Raw genomic sequence first — 8,151 nt, 5'->3', positions numbered from 1 at the left:
CCATAATGGATAAAGGGAAATGATATGGATTGCAAATAGATAAATTTTGTTTTTTTTTTTGAATTAACCGAAAATTAAAATAAAAACAAAAGGAAATTAAAATAAAAATTCGAAAATCAAAAAGAAAATAAGATCAAAGCAAATTGAGAACTGAATCAATTAGTTAATTAAAAAGATTTTGAAAATAGCAATTAGAAAGATATGATTGAAAAGTTTTTATGAAAAAGATTTGATTTTTGAAAGGAGGAAAGAGAAAAACAACAAAATGACACCAAACTTAAAATTTTTAGAAAATCAAACACTAATTTTCTTAAATTTTTTAAGGGAAAAACACAAAGAGGACACCAAACTTAGAATTTTTATGAATCAAAAAGGGACTAAGGACATGCAAAATCGAAAATTAAAAGAAAAGCAAAAGCATGAAATTGACACCAAACTTAAAAGATGAAGCTAGACTCAACTAAAAGACTCTAAACCAACAAAAATAAACAGTCCTAATCTAAGCAACAAGATAAGCCGTCAGTTGTCCAAACTCGAACAATCCCCGGCAACGGCGCCAAAAACTTGGTGCACGAAATTGCAATCACACTTTTGCAATTTCGCACAACTAACCAGCAAGTGCACTGGGTCGTCCAAGTAATACCTTACGTGAGTAAGGGTCGATCCCATGGAGATTGTCGGCTTGAAGCAAGCTATGGTTATCTTGTAAATCTTAGTCAGGATATCAGAAATTATCAGGATTGATTGTGAAAAGCAAAAGAACATGAAATAAGTACTTGTTATGCAGTAATGGAGAATAGGTTGAGGTTTTGGAGATGCTCCATCTTCTGAATCTCTGCTTTCATACTGTCTTCTTCATCAAGCACGCAAGGCTCCTTCCATGGCAAGCTGTATGTAGGGTTTCACCGTTGTCAGTGGCTACCTCCCATCCTCTCAGTGGAAACGTTCAACGCACCTGTCACGGCACGGCTATCCATCTGTCGGTTCTCAATCAGGCCGGAATAGAATCCAATGATTCTTTTGCGTTTGTCACTAACGCCCCGCCTTCAGGAGTTTGAAGCTCGTCACAGTCATTCAATCATTGAATCCTACTCAGAATACCACAGACAAGGTTTAGACCTTTCGGATTCTCTTGAATGCCGCCATCAGTTCTAGCTTATACCACGAAGATTTCGGTTAAAGAATCCAAGAGATATCTACTTAATCTAAGGTAGAACGGAGGTGGTTGTCAGGCACACGTTCATAGTTTGAGAATGATGATGAGTATCACGGATCATCACATTCATCTGGTTTAAGAACAAGTAATATCTTAGAATGGAAGCAAGCATGATTGAATGAGAAACAGTAGTAATTGCATTAATCCATCAAGACACAGCAGAGCTCCTCACCCCCAACCATGGGGTTTAGAGACTCATGGCGTGGAAGGTACACAAAGAAACGTCTAAAGTGTCATGAGGTATAGATACAATGTCAAAAGATCCTATTAATAGTGAACTAGTAACCTAAGGTTTTACAGAAATGAGTAAATCACAGAAAAATCCACTTCCGGGCCCACTTGGTGTGTGCTTGGGCTGAGCATTGAAGCTTTCATGTGTAGAGACCTTTTCTGGAGTTAAACGCCAGCTTTCATGCCAGTTTGGGCGTTTAACTCCAAGTTTTATGCCAGTTCCAGCGTTAAACGCTGGAAATTCTAAGGCTGATTTGCCACGCCGGTTTGGGCCATCAAATCTTGGGCAAAGTATGGACTATCATATATTGCTGGAAAGCCCAGGATGTCCACTTTCCAATGCCGTTGAGAGCGCGCCAATTGGGCTTCTGTAGCTCCAGAAAATCCACTTCGAGTGCAGGGAGGTCAGAATCCAACAGCATCTGCAGTCCTTTTCAGTCTCTGAATCAGATTTTTGCTCAGGACCCTCAATTTCAGCCAGAAAATACCTGAAATCACAGAAAAACACACAAACTCATAATAAAGTCCAGAAAAGTGAATTTTAACTAAAAACTAATAAAAATATAATAAAAACTAACTAGATCATACTAAAAACATACTAAAAACAATGCCAAAAAGCGTATAAATTATCCGCTCATCAGTCATCCATGAAGACCTCTAGAAATTTTTTGACCATATCAGAGAAAATGGATAGCATACACCTTTGAAATGTGGCAGGGGCGTTGCAAAGCCCAAAGGGCATTCTTCGGTATGCAAAGACTCCAAATGGGCATGTAAAGGCAGTCTTCTCTTGGTCCTTGGGGTTCACCACGATTTGATTATACCCAGAATATCTATCCAAAAAGAAATAATAGGCATGACCGGCCAACCGTTCCAGCATCTGATCAATGAATGGAAGAGGGAAATGGTCCTTTCTGGTGGCATCATTCAATCTTCTATAGTCTATGCACATCCTCCATCCAGTCACTGTTCTAGTAGGAATCAACTCATTCTTCTCATTGGTGATGATCGTCATTCCTCATTTCTTTGGTACAACCTGAACTGGGCTCACCCATGGGCTGTCAGATATTGGGAAGATTATCCCTGCATCCCACAACTTCATTACTTCTTTCTGGACAACTTCCTTCATTGTGGGATTTAGCCTTCTTTGAGGTTGAACTACTGGTTTGGAATTATCTTCCAAGAGGATTTTATGCATACATACTGCAGGGCTGATTCCTTTCAGGTCATCAATGGTCCATCCTAAAGCATCTTTGTGAGCTTTGAGTACATCAAGAAGATCTCCCTCTTCCTTCTTTGTCAGGGATGAATTAATGATCACTGGGAAGCTTTCTGATGTGCCTAGAAATGCATATTTGAGATGGGGGGTAGTGGTTTCAGTTCTTGTTTTCGTACTTCTTCCTTCTTGTCTTGTTTTTCATCTTGCTCAATGAAGGTCTCAGCTACTAGTTCTTCTGTTGCCCCTTGATTTCCTTCTTGCTCCTGAAAATTTTCTTCCAGCATTTCTTCCACCAAACTCTCTATCATATCCACTCTTATGTAGTCCTCTTGCTCAGGAATGTGTTGCATTGACTTGAAAACATTTATGACCATTTGTTCATTATGGAGCCTGAAGATCATTTCTCCTTTTTCTACATCAATGATGGCCCTTGCTGTGTGTAGAAATGGCCTTCCCAAAATGATTGAGTCGTTTCCTTCCTCTTCAGTATCCAAAATCACAAAATCTGCTGGGAAGATAAATTCCCCAACCTTCACCAACAGATTCTCCACAATTCCATTGGGTGTCTTGATTGATCTGTCCGCCATGACTAATGACATCCTGGTGGGTTTAAGCTCTTCTATAGCAAGCTTTCTCATCATTGAAAGGGGCATTAAATTGATGCTGGCACCAAGGTCACAGAGAGCTTTGTTGAGAATTATTTTGCCAATGGTGCATGATACTACAAAGCTTCCCGGATCCTTGAGTTTTGGTGGAATGCCCCGTTGAATCACAGCACTACATTCCTCGGTGAGTAATATGGTTTCCTTCTCAAGCCAACTTCTTTTCTTGTTAATAAGTTCTTTCAAAAACTTGGAATACAGAGGCATTTGCTCAAGTGCTTCAGCCAAGGGAATATTGATTTCCAGCTTCTTAAAAATCTCAAGAAACTTATGAAAATGTTGGTCCTAAGCTTCCTTGTTGAACCTCTGGGGATAAGGCAGTGGAGGTGTGATGTTTTTCCCTACTTGCTGTTGTCTTTGTTGGTTGCCCTTCTCTTTAAGTTTCTCAGTACTTTTGTTTGGTATCACCTCTTGATCCTTGGCTTCATCTGCCTTTGTTTGCTTCTCATCCTCTGTTGGTTCTTTGATGCTCTCTGTTTGCTTTTTTGTAGTGTCATTGTTGCTCATTGATGAGCGGATATTTTGTACGCTTTTTGGCATTGTTTTTAGTATGTTTTTAGTATATTTAGTTTAGTTTTTAGTATATTTTTATTAGTTTTTAGCTAAAATTCACTTTTCTGGACTTTACTATGAGTTTGTGTGTTTTTCTGTGATTTCAGGTATTTTCTGGCTGAAATTGAGGGATCTGAGCAAAAATCTGATTCAGAGACTGAAAAGGACTGCAGATGCTGTTGGATTCTGACCTCCCTGCACTCGAAGTGGATTTTCTGGAGCTACAGAAGCCCAATTGGCGCGCTCTCAACGGCGTTGAAAAGTAGACATCCTGGGCTTTCCAGCAATATATGATAGTCCATACTTTGCCCAAGATTTGATGGCCCAAACCGGCGTTCAAAGTCACCTACAGAAATTCCAGCGTTAAACGCCGGAACTGGCACCTAAATGGGAGTTAAACGCCCAAACTGGCATAAAAGCTGGCGTTTAACTCCAAGAAGAGTCTCTCCACGAAAATGCTTCATTGCTCAGCCCAATCACACACCAAGTGGGCCCGGAAGTGGATTTTTATGTCATTTACTCATCTCTGTACACCCTAGGCTACTAGTTTTCTATATATAGGACCTTTTACTATTGTATTTTGATCTTTTGATCATGTTTTGATGATTGAACCCTCTTTTGGGGAGGCTGGCCATTCGGCCATGCCTAGACTTTGTTCTTATGTATTTTCAACGGTGGAGTTTCTACACACCATAGATTAAGGTGTGGAGCTCTGCTGTACCTCGAGTATTAATGCAATTACTATTGTTCTTCTATTCAATTCCGCTTGTTCTTTGTCCAAGATATCACTTGTTCTTCAACTTGATGAAGGTGATGATTGACACTCATCATCATTCTCACCTATGAACAAGGTGACTGACAACCATTCTTGTTCTACAAGCATTCGAGGCTTAGTGAATATCTCTTGGATTTCTGATTGCATGATGCATGGTTGATCGACTGACAACCGAGTGCTCGCCTGACAAACGAGCCAGCCATTCCGTGAGATCAGAGTCTTCGTGGTATAGGCAAGAACTGATGGCGGCATTCAAGAGAATCCGGAAGGTCTAACCTTGTCTGTGGTATTCTGAGTAGGATTCAATGACTGAATGACTGTGACGTGCTTCAAACTCCTGAGGGCGGGGCGTTAGTGACAGACGCCAAAAGAATCACTGGATTCTATTCCGGTCTGATTGAGAACCGACAGATGATTAGCCTATGCTGTGACAGAGCATCAGGGACGTATTTTCACTGAGAGGATGGGAGGTAGCCACTGACAACGGTGAAACCCTTGCATGAGCTTGCCATGGAAAGGAGTAAGAAGGATTGGATGAAGACAGTAGGAAAGCAGAGAGACGGAAGGGAAGGCATCTTCATGCGCTTGTCTGAAGCTCTTATACCAATGATATACATAAGTATCTCTATCTTTATCTTTTATGTTATTTTCGTTCATCATCTATACCCAATTGAGTTTGCCTGACTGAGATTTACAAGGTGACCATAGCTTGCTTCATACCACCAATCTCCGTGGGATCGACCCTTACTCGCGTAAGGTTTATTACTTGGACGACCCAGTGCACTTGCTGGTTAGTTGTGCGAAGTTGTGTTTATGCCATGGTATTGAGCACCAAGTCTTTGGAGCCATTACTAGGGATTATTTGTGTATTAAAAAGTATTGATCACAATTTCGTGCACCAAGTTTTTGGCGCCGTTGCCGGGGATTGTTCTTGTGTATGGACAACTGACGGTTCATCTTGTTGCTTAGATTAGGTATTTTTCTTCAGAGTTCTTAAGAATGAATTCTAGTGTTTCAAGGTGATGTTCTTATCATCACCAAAGCTGATTGATCATCATCAATTTAGCTCTTGAATGCAATGTCCTGCTGAAGCTTAGCCGGCCATGTCTAATTCCTTTAGACTAAAGCTTTAGACTAACATTGCATGATTCCTGGAATTCTCATTAAGAATTTTGATACCTTTATTTTTCTTTTCACCTAATTTTCGAAAAAAAACCAAAAAAAATTACAAATCATAAAAACCAAAAATATTTCTTGTTTAAGTCTAGTGTCTCATTTTAAGTTTGGTGTCAATTGCATGTTTCTGTTCTTCTTGCATTTTTCAAATTTATGCATGTGTCTTCATTAATCTTCAAGTTGTTCTTGATGATTTCCTTGTTTTGATCTTTGAATTCTGTTGACTTGAGTGTTTTGTTGTTTCTCATATGCATTCTTATTTTGTTAGTGTCAATAGTATACAAACTGCTAAGTTTGGTGTCTTGCATGCATTGTTATTTGATTATTCCTCATTATTAAAAATCCAAAAATATTTTTAATTTGTGTCTTTTCAAGTCAATAATACAAAGAATTGAAGATTCAGAACATACTGCAGAGGAATTATACAGAAAAAGCTGGGCATTCAAAAATGCCCAGTGAAGAAGACAGACTGGCGTTTAAACGCCAGCCAGGGTGCCTGGCTGGGCGTTTAACGCCCAAAAGGGTAGTAGTTTGGGCGTTAAACGCCAGAATGTGCACCATTCTGGGCGTTTAACGCCAGGATGGCACAAGGGGGAAGATTTTGTTTTCAAATCAATTTTTTTTAAGTTTTCAAAGTTTTTCAAAATCAAATCTTTTTCAAATCATATCTTTTCAATCAAATGTTTTCAAAATCAATTTCTTTCCTTTTTCAAAGATACTTACTAACAATTAATGATTTGATTGAACATTTTTTGCCTTTTCTGTTGAGGAAGGTTTTATGTTTGAATCATATCTTTTCTTGTTAGGCAAGTCATTAATTTTTAAAATCAAATCTTTTTAAAATGTTTTTCAAATCATATCTTTTTAAAATTGTTTTCAAATCATATCTTTTTTTTAAAAAAAATTGTTTTCAAATCATATCTTCTCAATCACATCTTTTTAAAACCAATCATATCTTTTTAATCACATCTTTTTCACAATAAGTTTTCAATCAAATCTTTTTTAATTTCTAATTTCAAAATCTTTTTCAAAAATCACTTGATTTCTTTTCCACTCTTATTTTCGAAAATCAATTAAGTGTTTTTCAAAATGTTTTTAAAATCTTTTACCTAATTTTCGAAAATTACTTCCCTTCTTCTCACATCCTTCTATTTTTGGACTAACACTATCCCTTAATGCAAAATTCGAACTCCATCTTCTTTGATAAGTTCGAATTTTCTACCTCTGTCTTCCATTTTTCTTCCTCTGACACCTCAAGGAATCTCTATACTGTGACACAGAGGATTCCATATTTTCTTGTTCTCTTCTCTTTCATATGAGCAGGAACAGAGACAAAGGCATTCTTGTTGAAGCTGACCCTGAACCTGAAAGGACCTTGAAGAGAAAGCTAAGAGAAGCCAAAGCACAACCCTCTTTAGAGGACCTGACCGAATTCTTCAAAGAAGAAGAACCCATGGCAGCCGAAAATAACAACAATGCCAACAATGCAAGGAAGGTGCTGGGTGACTTTACTGCACCTACTCCTGACTTCTATGGGAGAAGCATCTCTATCCCTGCCATTGGAGCAAACAACTTTGAGCTTAAGCCTCAGTTGGTTTCTCTACTGCAACAGAATTGCAAGTTCCATGGACTTCCATTGGAAGATCCTCATCAGTTCTTAGCTGAATTCTTGCAAATCTGTGACACAGTCAAGACTAATGGGGTAGACCCTAAGGTCTACAGACTGATGCTATTCCCTTTTGCTGTAAGAGACAAAGCTAGAATATGGTTGGACTCACAACCTAAAGATAGCCTGGACTCTTGGGAAAAGCTAGTCAATGCCTTCTTGGCAAAGTTCTTTCCACCTCAAAAATGGAGTAAGCTTAGAGTGGAAGTCCAAACCTTCAGACAGAAGGATGGAGAATCCCTCTATGAAGCTTGGGAAAGATACAAACAATTGATCAGAAAATGTCCATGTGACATGCTTTCTGAATGGAGCATCATAGGTATTTTCTATGATGGTCTCTCTGAACTATCCAAGATGTCCTTGGATAGCTCTGCTGGAGGATCTCTTCATCTGAAGAAGACGCCTACAGAGGCTCAAGAGCTCATTGAAATGGTTGCAAATAACCAATTCATGTACACTTCTGAAAGGAATCCTGTGAACAATGGGGTGAATCAGAAGAAAGGAGTTCTTGAGATTGATACTCTGAATGCCATTTTGGCTCAGAATAAAATATTGACTCAACAAGTCAATTTGATCTCTCAAAGTCTGTCTGGAATGCAAAATGCACCAAGCAGTACTAAGGATGCTTCATCTGAGGAAGAAGCTTATGATCCT

General features: G+C 38.8%; 1 non-coding gene across 1 annotated transcript; it reads right to left on the bottom strand.

Moving 5' to 3' along the window:
* Window positions 1–7,689: 7,689 nt before the first annotated feature.
* On the bottom strand, window positions 7,690–7,797 carry LOC130977329 (small nucleolar RNA R71). Its single transcript, XR_009085025.1, has one exon. It is a non-coding gene; the product is annotated as a small nucleolar RNA R71 (small nucleolar RNA).
* Window positions 7,798–8,151: the final 354 nt, after the last annotated feature.

The sequence above is a fragment of the Arachis stenosperma genome, chromosome 4 (genome assembly GCF_014773155.1).
Source record: "Arachis stenosperma cultivar V10309 chromosome 4, arast.V10309.gnm1.PFL2, whole genome shotgun sequence".
Classification (NCBI taxonomy): Eukaryota; Viridiplantae; Streptophyta; class Magnoliopsida; order Fabales; family Fabaceae; genus Arachis; species Arachis stenosperma.
This window is presented reverse-complemented; position numbering and strand designations above follow the sequence as displayed.